We start from the raw sequence: 20857 nt of genomic DNA, 5'->3' as shown, positions 1-20857 counted from the left end.
CAAATTACTATTATCTTCCTACCTTGAGAAAGTAATTATTTCATAATAAAGGGCTACTTTTCTAGTTCCTCGAGGAACAGATTAAATACAACTCTATGTCCCCACTACCTTTAACAAAATTTTTTTTAAGGTGGACCATTTTTAGTCTTGATTAAGTTTGTTACAATATTTCTTCTGTTTTATGTTTCAGGTTTTTGGCAGGGAGGCATGTGGGATCCTAGCTTCCTGACCAGGGATCGAACCTGCACCCTCTGCCCTGGAAGGCCTAAAGTCTTAACCATTGGACAACCAGGGAAGTCCCTATCCCCATTATTAAGTCATATATGTAAGATACAACTATAATGATGATTTTCTCAATTCAGAGTTTATTGTTTACATTTATAACAATAAAAAGGTACAACCTCTCAAAGATTCTTGCCACCCTCTAAAAGACACACACTTCTGAATGAGTGCCCTACCATCTCATTTGTTAACTTCACACCACTTAGGATATAAGAAAGGATCACTGAATTGTGATTGTGCTTTTATTACAAGAAATATATATATATTTGGAAATTACTTGGAAATGAATTTTATGCCTATCCCTCCCAAAATTTCACTGCCGTGAGTTTTTAAACCTGGTGTATAAGAAAGGCAGTATCAGTATGGCAAAAATGAAATTCTCTCTATTGCTCCCTTCAGTTTGCTTTGGTTTCCCTTGTTACTTGTCCTTACCTTGTAGATTTCTTTGCCTTCATTGTTTGCTTCCTCTTCCTTCACTAGTACAAAGCCTATTAGCAAAAATCCCTGTTACTTCACATACTCAATTACATGATCTTTTCTGACTTCTACCTCTAATTTACTGCCAACATCAAAATTTACTGAGAGGATTCTCTAATCTTATCTTCTGTTTGTCTCACAGAAGAAATTAGGTTGGAACACACTAGTTTGGATTCTAATAGGGAAAGAGAACTTAAATTGGAAGGAGTACTTAAACTGATCTCTGAGGTCAAACAGACTTAGATTGTGATTCCAATTCTTTTATTAACTAATTACATAACTCAGTTAATGGGTTAAATGCTGTTATCCTCAGATTCTTCATCTGTAAAATGGGTACAGCACTTACAAGTTTGTTGTTCTTTCTGTTATTCATTATGACACAATTTCCCATGGGCTATAATTTTCACTAAAGTTTATGACCTGCTTCTAAGTGAAAGTACTAAGAGTGAGAAATGAATTTAATTGGAAAGATGCACAAAATTATTTTCTGACCACATATATGAATTTTTGTTTGAAAATAAAAACATGAGAGCCTACAGCTAGCAATTCTGTAGTCAGTATTGTGTATTTGTTTATAAAAATCTTGGTTGAAATGTAGTTATGTGGCACTTGGTGTGTGTTCTTAGTCACTCAGTAATGCCCAACTCTTTGCAGCACCATGGACTGTAACCCACCAGGTTCCTCTACCCATGGGATTTCCTAGGGAAGAATATTGGAGTCGATTGCCCTTTCCTCTCTTACAGGGGATCTTCCTGACCCAGGGATCGAACCTGCATCTCTTACATTTCCCACATTGACAGGGGGTTCTTTAACACTAGTGCCACCTGGGAGCCCAGGTAACACTTGGAGGTGCTTATAATTCAACAGTGGGGTGCCTTTCATTCTAGTGCCCACCACCAAACCAGTGGGGCAGTTTCCCTTTATCATCTTCTCACATCATGGGCCTTTATATCCACATACCTTCAGGAATCATAGAATCATTTATTCATTCAGTTCAGTTCAGTTCAGTCGCTCAGTCGTGTCCAACTCTTTGCAACCCCATGAATCACAGCACGCCAGGCCTCCCCGTCCATCACCAACTCCCGGAGTTCACTCAGACTCACGTCCATTGAGTCTGTGATGCCATCCAGCCATCTCATCCTCTGGCGTCCCCTTCTCCTCTTGCCCCCAATCCCTCCCAGCATCAGAGCCTTTTCCAATGAGTCAACTCTTCCCATGAGGTGGCCAAAGTACTGGAGTTTCAGCTTTAGCATCATTCCTTCCAAAGAAATCCCAGGGCTGATCTCCTTCAGAATGGACTGGTTGGATCTCCTTGCAGTCCAAGGGACTCACAAGAGTCTTCTCCAACACCACAGTTCAAAAGCATCAATTCTTCGGGGCTCAGCCTTCACAGTCCAACTTTCACATCCATACATGACCACAGGAAAAACCATACCCTTGACTAGACAGACCTTTGTTGGCAAAGTAATGTCTCTGCTTTTCAATATGCTATCTAGGTTGGTCATATCTTTCCTTCCAAGGAGTAAGGGTCTTTTAATTTCATGGCTGCAGTCACCATCTGCAGTGATTTTTGGAGCCCAGAAAAATAAAGGCTGACACTGTTTCCACTTTTTCCCCATCTATTTCCCATGAAGTGATGGGACCAGGTGCCATGATCTTCGTTTTCTGAATGTTGAGCTTTAAGCCAACTTTTTCACTCTCCACTTTCACTTTCATCAAGAGGCTTTTGAGTTCCTCTTCACTTTCTGCCATAAGGGTGGTGTCATCTGCATATCTGAGGTTATTGATATTTCTCCCGGCAATCTTGATTCCAGCTTGTGCTTCTTCCAGCCCAGCCTTTCTCATGATGTACTCTGCATAGAAGTTAAATAAGCAGGGTGACAATATACAGCCTTGACGTACTCCTTTTCCTATTTGGAACCAGTCTGTTGTTCCATGTCCAGTTCTAACTGTTGCTTCCTGACCTGCATACGGATTTTTCAAGAGGCAGGTCAGGTGGTCTGGTATTCCCATCTCTTTCAGAATTTTCCACAGTTTATTGTGGTCCACACAGTCAAAGGCTTTGGCATAGTCAATAAAGCAAAATAGATGTTTTTCTGGAACTCTCTTGCTTTTTCCATGATCCAGCGGATGTTGGCAATTTGATCTCTGGTTCCTCTGCCTTTTCTAAAACCAGCTTGAACATCTGGAAGTTCATGGTTCACGTATTGCTGAAGCCTGGCTTGGAGAATTTTGAGCATTACTTTACTAGCGTGTGAGATGAGTGCAATTGTGCGGTAGTTTGAGCATTCTTTGGCATTGCCTTTCTTTGGGATTGGAATGAAAACTGACCTTTTCGAGTCCTGTGGCCACTGCTGAGTTTTCCAAATTTGCTGGCATATTGAGTGCAGCACTTTCACAGCATCATCTTTCAGGATTTGAAAGAGCTCAACTGGAATTCCATCACCTCCACTAGCTTTGTTTGTAGTGATGCTTTCTAAGGCCCACTTGACTTCACATTCCAGGAGTCTGGCTCTAGGTGAGTGATCACACCATCGTGATTATCTGAGTCATGAAGATCTTTTTCGTACAGTTCTTCTGTGTATTCTTGCCACCTCTTCTTAATATCTTCTGCTTCTGTTAGGTCTATACCATTTATTCATTAGTGAGACTTATTTTCTAAGGCTAACCTTTGACAATGAAATCTCTCTTGCCTCAAAGTTAGACCATGAGATCACTGTCCATATAAAAATGGTTTTATGGTTCACATTGCTGCCAAAGGAACTAGGAAAGTTAACCAAGGCAGGGAAATCAGCAGAGGCTACGCTTTCTTACAGACCATTTCACCATATTCCTGCAGCAGCAATTTTCCAGAAATTATTGCTTGCAAAAACCAGTTCAAGTGATCACTGAAGCATTCTTGTGTTGACCACTGGGTATCAGGGCCCTCCTTCCATATGGAGTCAAGCCAATTCAGCCAGCCCCTGAGACCAGACAAAGAGGAAAGAGAGCATGTCTGAATCCATGCCACTGCCTGCCTGTGCTTCTCACACGGTATGTAAATATACCATGGGCATACATATGCCCACCACTGCCCAACACAAGCTTTTCTTAATGTCCTCAGAGTATTACTGAAAATTTTGGTCTTTCTATCCTCATTAACTGACCTTTTAATCAAAATGATCAATACGATTGTATTATAGACATAGTATGAGCTATTTTTCAGACTCATTTATCAGACATTAGCTAGCTGGTCACCAATTCCATTTCATCTTCTCCCTAGCACTTAAATCAACTGTATTGCCAGCTATGCTTGCAATGAAGCATGGCCACGAGCCTGAGTTCTAGCCAGGAAGTTGAGCAAAAGGGACACACACATCATGTCCAGGGCTGGTTCATAAAACCCTCCCATATCATATCCTATATTTCCTTTCCCTTTCCCGTGGCTTCATATGTAGCACTGTTGGAAGTCATGTGTTAAAGATGGTGAAGCCAGAGCATAGAAGAAACCACATTCTTGAAATATCACTCGGAGGAGATCCGTCCACCAGTAAGGAATTCTTATGCGTGCAAGAAATAAACTTCTGTTAAGGCACTGCAATTTTAGGTTTATCTGGTATATCGGCTAGTTCTGCCCTAACATATAAATCTATCTGAAGGATGTATCACAGGTTGGACATTCACCAGACACTGAGCCCCCCAAGATACTCTTTCAATTCAACTGCAAAAACAGAGGGTGTTGAGGATTATTACTGACAAAAGAATTCAGCTTTAAAATAAAGGTAGTCCTTGGCAAAAACTTACAAGACATCTTCACACGGTCCTGAGGTAGGGTTGACGATGTTCCCATTTTCCAGGTAAAAGAAAACTAAGGCCCAAGAAATAAAGTGACATTTTCCATACAAGCCACATGACATCTAAAATGATGCAGGAAGGAGCTAGCATTCAGACCTTGGTCTTTTGACTTTAAATATGATGTACTTTCCCCCAAACCAATGTTGCCCTTTGCACTCTTGCTGAAACCTCTTACAGTCACTTCTCATGGAGAACAAAATTAGTCAACCTTGTTTGTTATCAGCAGATACAGCAGAAAGCACCCTGATCTGATCTCATGGTCTATTTGTAATTTGAATAGAGAAACAAGGAAGTTGGGAGTTTTCTGCCTCCTGCTAAAAGTGGATGAGGCCCTACTTCTGATGCAGATGTACATTTTGAAGATTCCAGTGCTGTCTTTAAAATCATCTGTTCCAATTTGAAGCTCCAAAAATTGCAAACTCTGACTCTCAAGTCATACTGAACTTGCTTTCGACTAACATTCTGACTCTGAAGCTATTTCACTTCATTTAACCACATTTCCTGGGTTGAAATGACTAGCTTTTGAACCACTTTTCTCATGTAAGAGGTCTGAAAAAATGTAAGCAACCACGTTTGTTTTGCTGAGAACCAGTAGAACAACCATGGCAGTGTTTGTTCTCTGATCCTGGACTTAGAAAAAGGTGTCTCAGTCTGTCACTAATTTTGTGTTTTCTATAAAACTTCTCTTGGCAAAGGATTACATGCTAGTTTGTTTTGTTCCTTTTTAAGTCCAACAGACTTTCTCCCTCTGAGCCACATTACTTCTCAGCTGACTCTAGGGCAACCCATCCCGTTAGAACACCCAGCCCGCTTCTCAGTGTGAGAGCAGCCATGGCATGCCAGCGATGTCATGATAATAATTTACAGCTGAGGCTGTTGCATCCCCAGCTCTTTTCATGTGACTGTGTGTACAAGTAAAATATGCCCAGAAACAAGGGAAATATGTTCAATTATTTTATTGCATTATTTTACAATGTACATCATGTCTCCCCAGGCACTGAAAAACACCCCAAGTAAAACGCAAGTAAAGATAAATCCTGGGATCATCAAAACAGGGACCAAACCAAAAATGTGCCTTTGGTTTATGGTGAAATAGGTTCAAGTGGAAGTTTATCATCATTTTCATCTTAGGCCTGTGTCTTTTATATTATATTCAAATTAATTACACATGGAAATATTTCTATAATGAGATATGGGTATGATTTCCTGAGAACAAAGCTTGGTGGAAAACCAGAAATTTCTTTGGGGAGGCATTTGATGCAAAATTATGCCACCTTTAATTTGGTTATAAACCTGGAATCTAACAACAACAATGAACTACTGCATGTGGTAATCATCAGCGTCAATCTTGTTTTCTCTGAGAGAGAAAGGAAAGAAGAAAGAAAGGGGGAGAGGGAGGAGAAAAGAAATAATTAAGGTAATGATATAAAGGTCAAATTTTAAAATTGTTAGAAGTCCCAGGAAATTTGTGAATTTCCAATCACAGCTTCTTTTCTCATTATTTATCACCTTTAAGCATTAGTTATTAAACGTCCTTAACTCACAATATGTTATTTACAATATAAGAAAGACATGAATAGGTTCCACTTCTAAGTGTAATATAAGCACCTACTTTATGCTGTATAAATACATTTCTAAAAGTATCAGGTCCCACTTTGAGATGCTGACTCAAGCCAAATATAAGGTGAACACTCATTTCTAAGATAAGGAGACAGTACAAAGTACTCCACAAAACATGGCTGTCCCAGAAAAGATGCAGACAACAGGACACTGAATCAGAGGAAAATGGCCACATGTTCCATTAGTATATTTCCTTAAATATCTATATAAGCAATAAAGGGACTAATAAGAATTTCTAGAAACTTTAAAGGAATATAGGTGTGCAATAACTGCTGAGTAGATGAGTGGAGGAGTGAATTAATAAATGGTTGAATAAAAATAAATGGATTCTTGCTGCTGGGTGAATCCATGTCTGGGCTAATGTCAAATGAGGTCACTGACAGAAAGAGGTGGAAGAAAATCTGCAAAACCTTGCCAGGGAAGGAATGAAGCCAACTATGATGGAGAGCATCAGGTCAGAGGTCTTGCAAATCTAAATACATGTCTACTCCACAAGGCTATTCACTGTTCCCCTACACAACTCTAGAATGACATCCTGGGGAAAGAAGACCTCATGGAGCAAAGTGGAAGAAAAGGTGGAAGTATGAAGAAGGGGTCAGATTTGGTGAGTGTCTCCACCAGAAATATCTATGAGACTACAGTGAGATAATGCTCCACACACGTTAGGATGTCTGTTTTTTAAATAAACAAACAAACAAAAAATACAGAAAATAACAAGCGTTGGCAGGGATGTGGAGAAATCTGAACCCCTGTACACTGTTATTGGGAATATAAAACAGTGTAGCCACTATAGGAAAAGTTATGGTGATTCCTCAAAAAATGAAACATAGAATTATCATATGATCCAGCAATTCTACATCTGGGAATACACACAAAAGAAGTGAAAGTAAGAACATAAATAGGTATTTCTACACTCACATTCATAGCAGCATTATTCATAACAGCCAGAAGACAGCTGAAAGCCAAGTGTTCATCACCAGATAAATAAAATGTGGTGTGTACTTGCAATGGAATATTATTCATCTTTAAAAAAGGAAAGAAATTCTGAGACAAGCTAGAACATGGATGAGCCAAGCGTGGAAGGACAGACACTGTGTACTGCATTTATGTGAGGTACCGAGCTTAGTCAAATTCATAAAGATAGACAGTAGAATGGTTGTTTCCAAGGACTGGGAGGTGGTGAGAATGGTGAGATCATATTTAATGGGTACAGAGCTTCCTTCATGGAAGAAGAAAAGGCTCTGGAGATGGACGGAGACGATGGTTACACAACAGTGTGAATACACTTAATGCCACAAAACTATACACTTAAATGGTTAAAATGATAAATTTTGTGTTATGTATATTTTAGTGTAATAAACACAAAGAGATACCCATGAGAGGAGAAGCATAATGGTGCAACCAAATGCTATTATCCTAGAAGAATCCCAAAGACTAGGATTTGATGACCCTGGTTTGCCACTGAATCTTTGTGACAGTTCCTCCTGGGATAACACTTTTCCTCTTTAATTACACTTATTAACAAGCAATACGTACAATGAATGCCTTGTGCGCTGATCAACAAAAGCTATTTTCAATTCTGAAACAAGAAAGAAAGAGGTAGAAAACGCTAAAGGAACTGATAGTTGCCATTATGGCCAAGAAGGAAAGGAAAACTAAGACCAGAGTACTATGAAAAGAAAGACAAAACACTAGATTTCATTGTTTTACGTGGCTTTTCAAAAACAATCCAGGTACATCCTAGAAGAGACCAAGGCTTAATTGATCAAGAAAAAGAGAAGCTGGAGGAATGAAAAGGGCACTGAAGGAGCACAACAGAAAACGACATTATCACAGATCCACTAGGTTTCTGTTTCATCTCAATGATTCTCCTACAATGAATTGTACTTAGATGAATTTGTGCAGCTCTTCCTGATAGGCTTGAAATTCTTTTAGTTTTCACCTAGTAGTCATTCAACAAACATATACTGAAGAAATTCACTTTGAATAAGTACACAGATGATATCAGTTGGAATTCAATTCATTCCATAAACCTTTTAAGTGCCTACAAATATCCTTCTCCAGGAAAGTTAGCACAGCAGGAAAGTCAAATATATAAATAACAGTAGTGACTGACCAAGAAAAATATGTAATAGAGTTAAGAAAACATTAAAACAAATGGGAAACACAGAAAGGCTTATGGGGAGAAGGTTAGATTTCAATGGTCTGGTAGGTAGTTAAAAAACATTTAGATTTCCAAAAGGGGACAAACCAGCTTAAGAACAAAGTAGCAGGAAAAATGCAAGCTGTAGATGGAGAACAGCAAATACAGTTCTTAGCTCTTAGAACATATTAATGATAGTCTTTGGGGAGTTTGGGGAAAATTGAAAAAGTCAAGTCACAGCCTGAGGGACTGCATATTATTTTTCCATTTAATGGGAAATTATTGGAGGCTTTTGAGTAGAAAAATAAACTTGGTTAGCTTTAAGTCCATAGAAAATAACCCTGAAAGCAATGCAGATTATGTGTTTGCAAGAGAGGGTGGCTGGAGTGATAGGGAAGAAAAAAGATGCTTCAAACATCATGAAGGAGTCTACTAGGGCACGCAGTGAAGATAGGGATGAATTTGAGTAATGCCTGCAATTTGCCTTCTGATTGATTTTAGAACTTTAGGAAACAAATATTCTGAGTATGATGATCTGGTAAGATGAAACATAAATTACTCAAAGAAAAAAGTTTGAATTAATATTTTTTTATTATAAAATCATTCTATCCTCGGGGAATCACCTTTGTGCAGCCCACTACCATCTTTGGCTAATTCTTTTTTTCATCTCCTATTCTTTCTGCATTGATACCATCCAAGCATTTATCAGTTTATCAGCACTGTCTTTCTGGAAGAATCTAATCCATCTGCATGGATAAGAAAGAGCTGTGGTCATTTGCTTTAGTCTTGAGAACATGAACATCGTTAAGAACCAGGACAGCACCTGGGGTGCTAAGAGGCCTTGTCAGAGGATTGAGGAAAAAGAGGAGCAATTCACCAAGGAAAGGAGGGATATCTAGAGAAATGAGTTCTAATAAATGAGCTAAAAAAATCCTGGTTCTGGCTCCTTTATGCTAAACTTCCTCCTTCAAGGATCACTGCTTTGTCATGGCAAAGAGGCTTGTATAACTCAATGAAGCTCTGAGTGCAGGGCCACCCAAGACGTATTATAGAGAAAGCAAGGAAATTTCAGGAAAACATCGACTATGCTAAAGTCTTTGTGTGGATCATGACAAACTGTGGAAAGCTCTTAGAGAGATGAGAATACCAGCCCATCTTACCTGTCTCCTGAGAAACCTGTATGCGGGTCAAGAAGCAACAGTTAGAACCCTGTATGGAAAACTGATTGGTTCAAGATTGATTAAGAAGTACTACAGGGCTGTCTGCTGCCACCCTGCTTTTTTAACCTATATGCTGAGCACATCATGAGAAATGCTGGGCTAGATAAGTTACAAGCTGGAAAAGACAGGTGGGAGAAACTTCAGCAACCTCAGATATGCGGATGATACCACTCTTATGGCAGAAAGCATAGAGGAACTAAAGAGCCTCTTGATGAGGGTGAAGGAGGAGAGTGAAATAGCCAGCTTAAGATTAAATATTAAAACACTCTAAGATCATGGCATCTGCCCCCATTACTGAATAGCAAATAGAAAAGGAAAAGGTGGAAATAATGACAGATTTCCTCTCTTGGGCTCCAAAATCACTGTGGATGGTGACTGCAGCCATGAAATCAGAAGACAATTGCTTCTTGGCAGGAAAGTGATGACAAACCTTGACAGTGTGTTGAAAAGCAGAGACATTACTCTGTTAACCAAGGTCTGTACAGTCAAGGCTATGGGCTTCCCAGTGGTTACAAATGGTTGTGAGAGCTGGACTGTAAAGAAGGCAGAACACCAAAGAACTGATGCCTGCAAACTGTGGCGCTAGAGAAGACTCCTGAAAGTCCCTCAGACAGCAAGGAGATCAAATCAGTCAATCTCAAGGAAGATCAACCAGAATATTCACTGGAAGGACACATGCTGAAGCTGAAGCCCCAGTATTTTGGTCATCTGAGGTAAAAAGACAACTCATTGAAAAAAATCCCTGGTGCTAGGGAAGATTGAGAGCAGACGGAGAAGAAGGCATCAGAGGATGAGATGGCTGGACGGCATTACTGATTCAATGAACATGAACTTGGGCAAACTCTGGGAGAAGGTGAGAGACAGGGAGGCCTGGTGTGCTGCAATCCATAGGGTTGCAAAGAGTCGACATGATGGAGTGTCTGAACAAGAACAATATGCTAAACTTCAGTTTTCTCATCTGTAAATACTTACGGTCTTTACATCGGAGGGCATTCCAAGCAAGACTTTTTTTTAAAGTTCTCTATAAAATTAAAAAGGAAAAACACTTGTAAGTGGGTATTTTCACAAGTCCACAAGGGAATGGCAACCCACTCCAGTATTCTTGTCTGGAAAATCCCATGGACAGAGGGGCTTGGTGGGCTCCAGTCCATGGGGTTGCAAAGAGCTGGACACAAGTGAGCGACTAAGACAAGTCCAGAAGCTCTGAGCTCAATGGTAGAACAACTTCAACATGACAAGACTGCTCTGGAAACCATATGGCTTGTTTCAGGTGATGGTTAGAGGTATGATATAGATATACTAAAGTATGGCAGTCTTGACTAGCAGGAATGAAGCCTCAAATGGGGAGTTAGACTATGTGTTTCTTAGACCCCACATTCTGTAATTCTAAGAAATGGTTCTCTCTTGTTATTAGTGAGCAATGCTAGATGTCACTTTAAAATGGGAAGCCACACAGGTTTCAAACAAACTAAAAAGGTAGTGTCAAACAGCTATTTTCTTAACAGTGAAACAAAACAAAAATTTCTCTGTGAAAAGTTAGAAGAAGAAGAAAGGAGATGAGTTTCCTAGCAGTTCTTCAATCTGGAGAACTTGAATGACAGTCTCTTTCTGACAAATGAGAGAGTAGATGAAAAAACATGATAATTTCTCCCACTTTCTTCTAGGATAGTTTTTCCTAGGAAATATTATGATTTGTATTCTATATGAAAGTTTCAAAGGCATACTGAGATGAAACAGACAGGGCCTGGCTTTGGAATCTGCAATGCTGCTCACTGGGTGAGAGGCTGAGTAAGTTCCTTTAGGTTCTTTAAAGCCAAGCTAGCTCAACTGCAAACATCAGGTAATAACACATAACCCATAAATCTAATACAAGTGTGGCAAAGTGAGGGACAAAGTTTTTTGCACAGGAAGGAGATCCAACCAGTCAATCCTAAAGAAAATCAACCCTGAATATTTACTGGAAGGACTGATACTGAAACTGAAGCTCCAATACTTTGGCCACCTGATGAGAAGAGCCAACTCACTGGAAAAGATCCTGATGTTGGAAAAGATTGAGGGCAGGATGAGAAGAGGGCAACAGAGGATGAGATGGTTGGACGGCATCACTTACTCAACGGACATGAGTCTAAGCAAACTCTGAGAGATAGTGAAGGACAGGGAAGCCTGATGCGCTGCAGTCCATGGGTTGCAAAGAGTTGGACATGACTCAGCAACTGAGCAACAATAACAAAAGTGAGGGAAGTATCCATATGTGAGTCTTAGTACCATTCATATATAGTGTGGCATGTCTAGCAAACAGTTGGCCAAGTCTTCCATAAGCTCAGTTTACCACTAGGTTCAGCCTTAAAAGGACACACTTGGTGAGCTGGGGAAACACATATAAACAAAATGTCTTTCCAGAGAAATCAAGTCTATTTCTTAGAGTGAAAGAATGCTAAATGAGAGTGGAGCCAAGAATCAAAACAGCCAAACAACAGCAACATAGAAAAATAAGGATAGTTAATGCATCCATCACTTCACATAGTCACCACTGTTGGTGAGTGTGTGTGAGAATAATTAACATCTATTCTCTTGTAACTTTCAAGCATACAATGAAGTATGGCTAACCATGGGCTTCCCTGGTGGCTCAGTAGTAAAGAACCCACCTGCCAATGTAGGAGATGATAGCTCAATTCCTGGGTCTGGAAGATCCCCTGGAGAATAAAACGGCAACCAACTCCAATATTCTTGCCTGGAGAATCCCATGAACAGAGGAGCCTGGCAGGTTACAGTCTATGGGGTCACAAAAGAGTCAGACATGACTTAATGACTGAACAACAACAATGGTTATCTATAGTCTCCATGCTGTATGTTTCATCCCCAGAATTTATGTACCTTAAAACTAGAAATCTGTACCCACTGACCAATATCTTCTTATATTCACTATCTCTAAGTCCCTCATAACCACTCAATTCATTCAATGTTATAATTCAATTATATCCCAACAAAGCTGAATAGATACACAGAGAAAAAAAAAAAAAACTCAATTCATGAAATGGAGGAATTAGATGGGGGCCCCCAAATCTATTTGTAGTGGCAATTAAGAGCTTCCTGGGGGGAAAAGTTACCTTAAGTAACAAAGGAACAAAAGACTATGAACTGACTTACTAACAAATCCTGTCTTCTGAATGATGACTGATATCCAGAGTGCCTCCTGACTTAACAAGAGGGATGGTGGCAGGGGTTAGAAAAGAAAATAACAGTTTATTTAAACCCCATCTTAAATCTGGTGAGGCATGGAGAGGCAACCATGTTTTGTGATATTTTCAACACTGTGCAACCAACGAAGTAGAAAGATTTTATTCTACTTTGCCATAGACAGTGGTATAGCTTCAGCATCATGAGGAATCCCAGAACCAGTGCAAAGGTGCCTAATGGGTAGATGCTCAACAAGGCACCCAGGACCAGGAAGGGGTGCCTACTGGAGTTTCTAGGCCCTGGCGGAGGAGTGGAGTGCTGGGAAGTATACCTTGACCATGGCAGAGGAGGACACTGTCCTGTAAGAAGTCTCCACATCATAAAAATATTCTCTCAAACCCATAATATGTAATAGAGTCAGCATTTAGAAACTGAAACCAGGAAAGTCACATATCAGAGATAAAAAGCCACAGAGCGTTCACCGTTATTTTCTCAAGCATTTTGAGATTTCACTAATGTACGCTGTGGCTGACTGACAGAACTAGATGTCCTTTCATAATTCAGTGTTCCAAAGGAAGTTGGCCTGGTCACGCCGGACTGACAGAACCAGAATAACTAACACAAGAAGAAACCCCAGGGTTTCTGGTTCTTGTGTTTCGTGTGACCTTCAAGCTTAACTTCAAGTTTCAGATTTATGTGAACTTTAAAACAGATTCATGAGTTTCATTTTTAAGTCACTGTGATTTTCATGGGTTTCTTAAAAAGACATTAACAACAAATCACCCAGGGCTCATTTCAATCCCACCTCACTCTTTTGATACCTCTGGAGCCTAAAGAAGTAAGGGAATTTGGGGGAATCGTGTTTTAATGTATTTATGTTCTGCCTGCAGACACGGCACGGGTTGGAGAAAGTAGTCAAGTTTGCAATTATATGACCACGGGTTTAAAGAAATCTAGCTCTTATTTATAGTCATGTGTGAGATTTATGAGTTGATTAAGTCTTCATTGATCAAAAGCATACTTCAATTTAGTATTTAGTGTGAGAATTTGCAAATAAGGTCCAGATGTGTTTATGTGAGCCAGACACCATGGTAACCAGACTGTGAAATAAACCTACTTAGTTGATGTCTAGGTGAGGCCAAAACAACTGGTTGATTCAAAAATTTCAATTACCAGACAAGACCTTGGAAAAAAAGCTATCAATTTGTTGCTAAATTTAGCTGGCCAATTTTGTCAAAAAAAAATTTTTTTTTTCAGACAGCCTTTGAATTATGAAATCTCTAATAAGAAAAAAGTGGTATAATAAAATATTAAAATTCTTGGATAGCCAGAGAATTGCATACAATGCAGACACAACTTTGAAACAGAAAATGTAAAATGCATAACAATTTCCAGGAATAATACCAACAATTTCAGCCATTTCTAGAGAAGCAAACTACATTAGAAGACTTATGAAAATTATTCATGTAAAATCTAGAAACTATTTTGTAGCACTCCTTGATTAAAATAGCGCTCCACAGCAGAGGGCCAAGAACAGAATGCACTTTTCTAACTCTAGATATCTCTGTCAGTCCTAGGTTTGGAGATTTAATAAATGAAATAAAGATATTCACTTGCAGCAAAAGGAAACTCCATTTAACTGGCTCTCTCTTCATTCATAAGGAGACTCTACTCCTCAGGTAACATGTGATCCATGGTGGGCTTGGTACTAGTAGCCAGAAGGTCCCAGTAGCACATCTACCCACATGTGCTATCATCTGCCGATCTGCATGATTAATAAGAACCAGTGATGTTTGTACCCAAACCTATTTTAACTTGTTTTAAAAAGATGAAACATAGGACAATAAAAGAATTATTATTTTCTGAGAATTAAGTCAAATCCTTAGTTAAAATTCAATAAAATGAGCTACTAAAAAATGTTATCACATGACATGTGAGAAAGAAAATTTGTAAGGTTTCCTCTATTAAATTGCTCTAAGAGTATCTTTAAGTGCTCATAAATTTTTAAACAAGTCAAATGTAGAAAATGTATGTAATGGATTATGGGCATGGTTTACCTAATAAATATTCTGATGATGCCAAATCTCAATCATGGCAACAGAAGTTTGTCTAATACAAGTAAGAATGCCAAGTGTATTTGCCAAAACTTTCATTAAAATTTGTAATAATGTACATTACAGTGTATCCTGTTATACACTATAATAAGATGTGTATATATATTAATGTATGAGTAATACTGTATGACTATCCATTTTAATTGATACTTCTTAGCTGGTCAAATACTGAAGGCAAATACATAAATAATAAGAGGACTTCTATGGGATAATAAGGTACCACCTTAAACTACCAGCATAAAATTGATAGAAATTAAGGAGTTAAGACATAAAACAGTTTGTATAACTCAATGGATCTTTTCCCCAATTTGAAGGAAAAAATGGAACTTGTGTAGAAACGGACAGCTTTACCCAACTTTGTTCCAATACATTGTAGAGTAGAACTGTATACAAAACTACAAACAAAACAAATAACAAAATATAAAATTTGAGAAAACTAAAAGATCAAAAAGAAAATGTGAATATAATTAAACTGAAGAAATTATCAGATCAGTCACTCAGTTGTGTCCGACTCTTTGCGACCCCATGAATTGCAGCACGCCAGGCCTCCCTGTCCATCACCAACTCCCGCAGTTCACTCAGACTCATGTCCATCGAGTCAGTGATGCCATGCAGCCATCTCATCCTCTGTCGTCCCCTTCTCCTCCTGCCCCCAATCCCTCCCAGCATCAGAGTCTTTTCCAATGAGTCAACTCTTCGCATGAGGTGGCCAAAGTACTGGAGTTTCAGCTTCAGCATCATTCCTTCCAAAGAAATCCCAGGGCTGATCTCCTTCAGAATGGACTGGTTGGATATCCTTGCAGTCCAAGGGACTCTCAAGAGTCTTCTCCAACACCACAGCTCAAAAGCATCAAGAAATTACAGTATAGTGTAATTGAGTGGACATGTGAGAACTCAAAGAACAGAGTTTGAGTAGCAATTCCATATATATATATATATATATATATATATATATGTGTGTGTGTGTGTGTGTGTGTGTATATAAAATATTTGTCTTCATAGTGTGTGTTTGTGTGTATATACATATAAAATACAGTATAAAATTCTAATATAAATTATAAAATATAATTATATGTTATAAAATATAATTTATAAGATGATGAAGTCCTTATAACAGCACTGAATGCTACTTGTTAAAAGAAACTTCTGCCTTTGGAATGGAATACACAGAAAACTTACATGTGTGCTAAGTCACTTCAATTGTTTCCAAGGCTTTGAGACCCTATGGACTCTATGGACTGTGGCCTGCCAGGCTCCTCTATCCATGGGATTCTCCAGGCAAGAATATTGGAGTGGGTTGCCAATTCCTTCTCCAGAGAATCTTTCTGGCTCAGAGATCAAATGCAAGTCTCTTACATCTCCTGCATTGGCAGGCAGGTTCTTTACCACTAGTGCCACCTGGGAAGCCCAGGGAACTTAGAAGTCAATCAAATCAGTGTCATAGCTCTTTATCTCTTGAAACTAATAAAACAATGTAAGAGACACGAGTACTGTAAAACACCTTACTTCCAAAAGGAAGAGTCTCAAATTATGCTTATTTTACTGAATCACTGTGTCTACCAAAATTTGATGAAATTCGGTAAATAATTTTTTAATTAATTTATTTTAATTGGAGGCTAATTACTTGACAATATTATAGTGGTTTTGCCATACATTGACATGTAAATAATTTTTAAATGTGTTTGTTAATTTATTTGGAAAGTTATTAAAATAAGTTAGCACAATGAGTATGCTATGATCTTTCATTTATCTACTCTTAAACATATCTCTACATGTGCTATGCCATGCTGTGCTTAGTCACTCAGTCGTGTCTGACTCTTTGCAACCCCATGGACTGTAGCCCACCAGGTTTCTCTGTCCATGGGGATTCTCCAGGCAAGAATACTGGAGTGGGTTGCCATGCCCTCCTCCAGGGGAATCTTTCCAACCTAGGGATAGAACGCAGGATTCCCGCATTGCAAGTGGATTCTTTGCCATCTGAGCCACCAGGGAAGCCCAAGAATACTGGAGTGGGTAGCCTATCCCACCTCCGGGGAAACTTCCTGACCCAGGATTCGAACCGGGGTCTCCTGGAGACTTCCCTGGTGGCTCAGATGATAAAGTGTCTGTCTACAATGTGGGAGACCTGGGTTTGATCCCTGGGTCAGGAAGTTCCCTGGGGAAGGTAAAGGCAACCCACTCCAGTACTCTTGCCTAGAAAATCCCATGGACGGAGGAGGCTGGTGTCCACTGGTTCACAAAGAGTTGGACACGACTGAGTGACTTCACTTTCACTTTCATACATATATAAGTATGTATGTATACATACTTCCTTACATACATATATACTTACATACATACATAAGTACATATACACAAATGTAAGTGTAGAGATACACATGCTGAACATTGGCAGGGAACAGAGACTAGTCGAGCACGTGAAGAAATGAGGAGGGAAATTATTAGCTTTTTTATCAATACAGTTCAGTTTATTTCAGTTGCTCAGTCATGTCCAACTCTTTGCGACCCCATGGACTACAGCACGCCAGTCTTCCCTGTCCATTGCCAAATACTGGAGCTTACTTAAACTCATGTCCATTGAGTTGGTGATGTCATCCAACCATCTCATTCTTTGTTATCCCCTTCTCCTCCTGCCTTCAATCTTTCCCAACATCAGAGTCTTTTCAAATGAGTCAGTTCTTTGCATCAGGTGGCCAAAGAGTTGGAGTTTCAGCTTTAGCATCAGTCCTTCATTCAAGACTGATTCCCTTTAGGATGGACTAGTTGGATTTCCTTGCAGTCCAAGGGACCCTCAAGAGTCTTCTCCAACACACAGTTCAAAAGCATCAACTCTTCGGTGCTCATCTTTCTTTACAGTCCAAATCTCACATCCATACATGACTACTGGAAGATCCATAGCTTTGACTAGGCGGACCTTTGTTGGCAAAGTAATGTCTCTGTTTTTTAATATGCTGTCTAGGTTGGTCATAGCTTTTCTTCCAAGGACCAAGCATCTTTTAATTTTATGGCTGCAGTCACCATCTGAAGTGATTTTGGAGCCCCCCAAAATAAAGTCTGTCACTGTTTCCATTGTTTCCCCATCTATTTGCCATGAAGTGATGGGACCAGGTGCCATGACCTTAGTTTTCTGAATGTTGAGTTTTAAGCCAACTTTTTCACTCTCCTCTTTTACTTTCTTCAAGAGGCTCTTTAGTTCTTTTTTGCTTTCTGCCATAAAGGTTGTGTCATCTGCATATCTGAGCTTATTAATATTTCTCCCGGCAATCTTAATTCCAGCTTGTGATTCATCCAGCCCAGCATTTCGCATGATGTGCTCAGCATAGAAGTTAAATAAGCAGTGTGACAATATACAGCCTTGACACATTCCTTTCCCAATTTGGAACCAGTCTGTTGCTCCATGGTCAGTTCTAACTGTTGCTTCTTGACCTGCATACAGATTCTCAGGAGGCAGGTCAGGTGGTCTGGTATTCCCACCTCTGTCAGAATTTTCCACAGTTTGTTGTGATCCACATAGTCAAAGGTTTTGGCATAGTCAATAAAGCAAAAGTAGATGTTTTTCTGGAACTCTCTTACTTTTCCAATGATCCAATGGATACTGGCAATTTGATCTCTGGTTTTATCAATGCACTTCTGTACTATTTAATAGAGTAGACATATAATCCCAGTTTAATTTTAATAATTCAATACAATGAAATGAATAGAATACAATCTAGATATTTCTCCACAGTGACAGACTTGGGAAAAATCTAGTTTAGTATCTTCTGGTGCTAGAAAAGAAAACTTTTTACTCATATTTTTAAAATTCTTAGGGCATTCTATTGAAGTATGATATCCTGGGCATTTTATAACAAATCTTCCAATAAGAACTTGAAAATCTGGACAAAATATTAAAAACCCATTTGAATGCAAATGGAGAGCTAACATTTCAACAAAGAACTATGCTGTCATGTTCTGAGAAGAAACTCTTGCAAGTTGAACTCAGCATTTGAGACTGTTTTTCTTCCAGAAGTATCTTCTCTAATTTCAGAAAAGATGACTAAAAATCTAAGTTGTGGAGCTGAATGACCAACCTCTCATTGGTCTAGGGCGATAAGAATTAAAACCTGGTGCTTGGCCATGGGGGTGGGAGAAGTAGATTTCCGGAAAATACTTTTAGCTTTCAATAAGGATTCTGAAGACCATGTATCCCCTACCAGGAAGGGTAAACCAGAAAGAAACTAATCTTGACAAGGTCCAAATTTATCTTGAGATTATCTGAATCCTTTAATTGTATGAAAGTGAACAAGGATGGCTAGTACCCTAGCCAGACAGCCTCTAGACAGCAATGTAATTCTTCTCAGGATAAAGATCAATTTATCTCTTTAACTTTTCATATACAATGTTTAGCACCCTATTAAAGCTAAATAGTACATGAGGTCTGTGTGATTGGAAATCAAGAGAAATAACGAAACTATAGAAACAGACTGACAAGAGGATATCACACACAAATTTTAAAGTAGTTGTGCTCGGTATGTTCACATTCAATGTTTAAAGACTTAAAATTTCAGTTGCAAACTGAAAACTATTTAGCAGAAATAATTCTCTGTAAAATAAATTACTTTCTTTTGTATTACTTAATCTTGTATGACTTTCAAAATCCTTTGAAATGATCATGTCAGTAACTAGGAAACCAATTAACCCAAACTTAATGACCCTTATAATGCTTTTATCACAGTATCTGTTTTCTCAGATATTTTTAAATTTGGAGAACTCAGAATTTCATTAACAATATTAATTTCATATCTTCCAAACATTATGGTTCTTTATGATCACTTTATGTTTGAAAAAAGCTTTACTCTTCCAGATAAGTGACTCATTTCACCCAACTGTCAGTATCTCCCACAGGTTTTCAATTTGGTCCCCTTCTTATTGAAAAAACCTAACATTTTCCTAATTAGACGTATTATGAATGTAAATAAGTAGCTACAGAAGAGCTATATCTGTACTGCAGAGAATACATATTAAACTATAAAAATGGAAAACTTAATGACAATAAGCAATTGTTGAAAAGGCATACAATTATATGAACATAAATTAAAAATTAAAATCAAGTTTATTGTTCCTTCTATTTAGAGAAAAACAGTTGCTTCTGTGTCATATTTATTTGAAAAAATTAATCCTGTATTGATATCTCAGGTTTATATATGAATGCACACATACATACTCATATCTATAAATCACTGGAACACACAAAAAACAAGATGAATGGACAGTTTATTTTTTCTTCCAAAATACTATTTCACGTAAAATAAATAATAGAGAATTTCATCCAAGAAAAGCAAATTCTAAAATTATGAAGTCATGACACATTTGGAAATACAGATTTCTTAAAAGGATTTTCTCTGTTCAAATAAACTAAATAGATAAAATTTTGAGACAAACATATTTGAAAGAATACCAAAATGGAAATCAATATTATCAAATTAATCTTTGATAATAAATCACATGTTAAAAGGTTGACTAGGAGATTTCTACTTTTTCCTTGATGCTATAGTTTATAGCATACCATCATTTCTACAGAAAAAATTTTAAAGTCCCATAAAATACAAAACATCACACACAAGAGTGCTTCTGTGACAGAAAGGTTTGAAGGCCCCCAAATGCAGAGAGAAGCAAAGATCATTAAAGTTAACTCAAATTTCTGCCTGCTGACATATCCTAGGACATTTGCTGAACCCTAGTAAGGGAAGATGGTCTGGATAGGGTAGGCAAAGGGCAGCTGATACAAAGTGAAGAGTACTTTAGGCAATCTCATAATTATCGAGGAAGACAAAATTGGGAGTTGAAGAATGCCAAGGCAGCCAGGTATTGAGGAAACAAAATACAGCAGAGAAGTGAAGAAGAGAAAATTTAAAGGCTGACATTTGGAACTTATTCTGCATGATAACACAATGGTGGATATATGTCATGATATATGTGTCAAAACCATAGAATAGGGACTTCCCTGGTGG

Source organism: Bos taurus, chromosome 8 (assembly GCF_002263795.3).
Source record: "Bos taurus isolate L1 Dominette 01449 registration number 42190680 breed Hereford chromosome 8, ARS-UCD2.0, whole genome shotgun sequence".
Lineage (NCBI taxonomy): Eukaryota > Metazoa > Chordata > Mammalia > Artiodactyla > Bovidae > Bos > Bos taurus.
The sequence above is the reverse complement of the archived record's forward strand: the minus strand, read 5'-3'. Positions refer to the sequence as shown.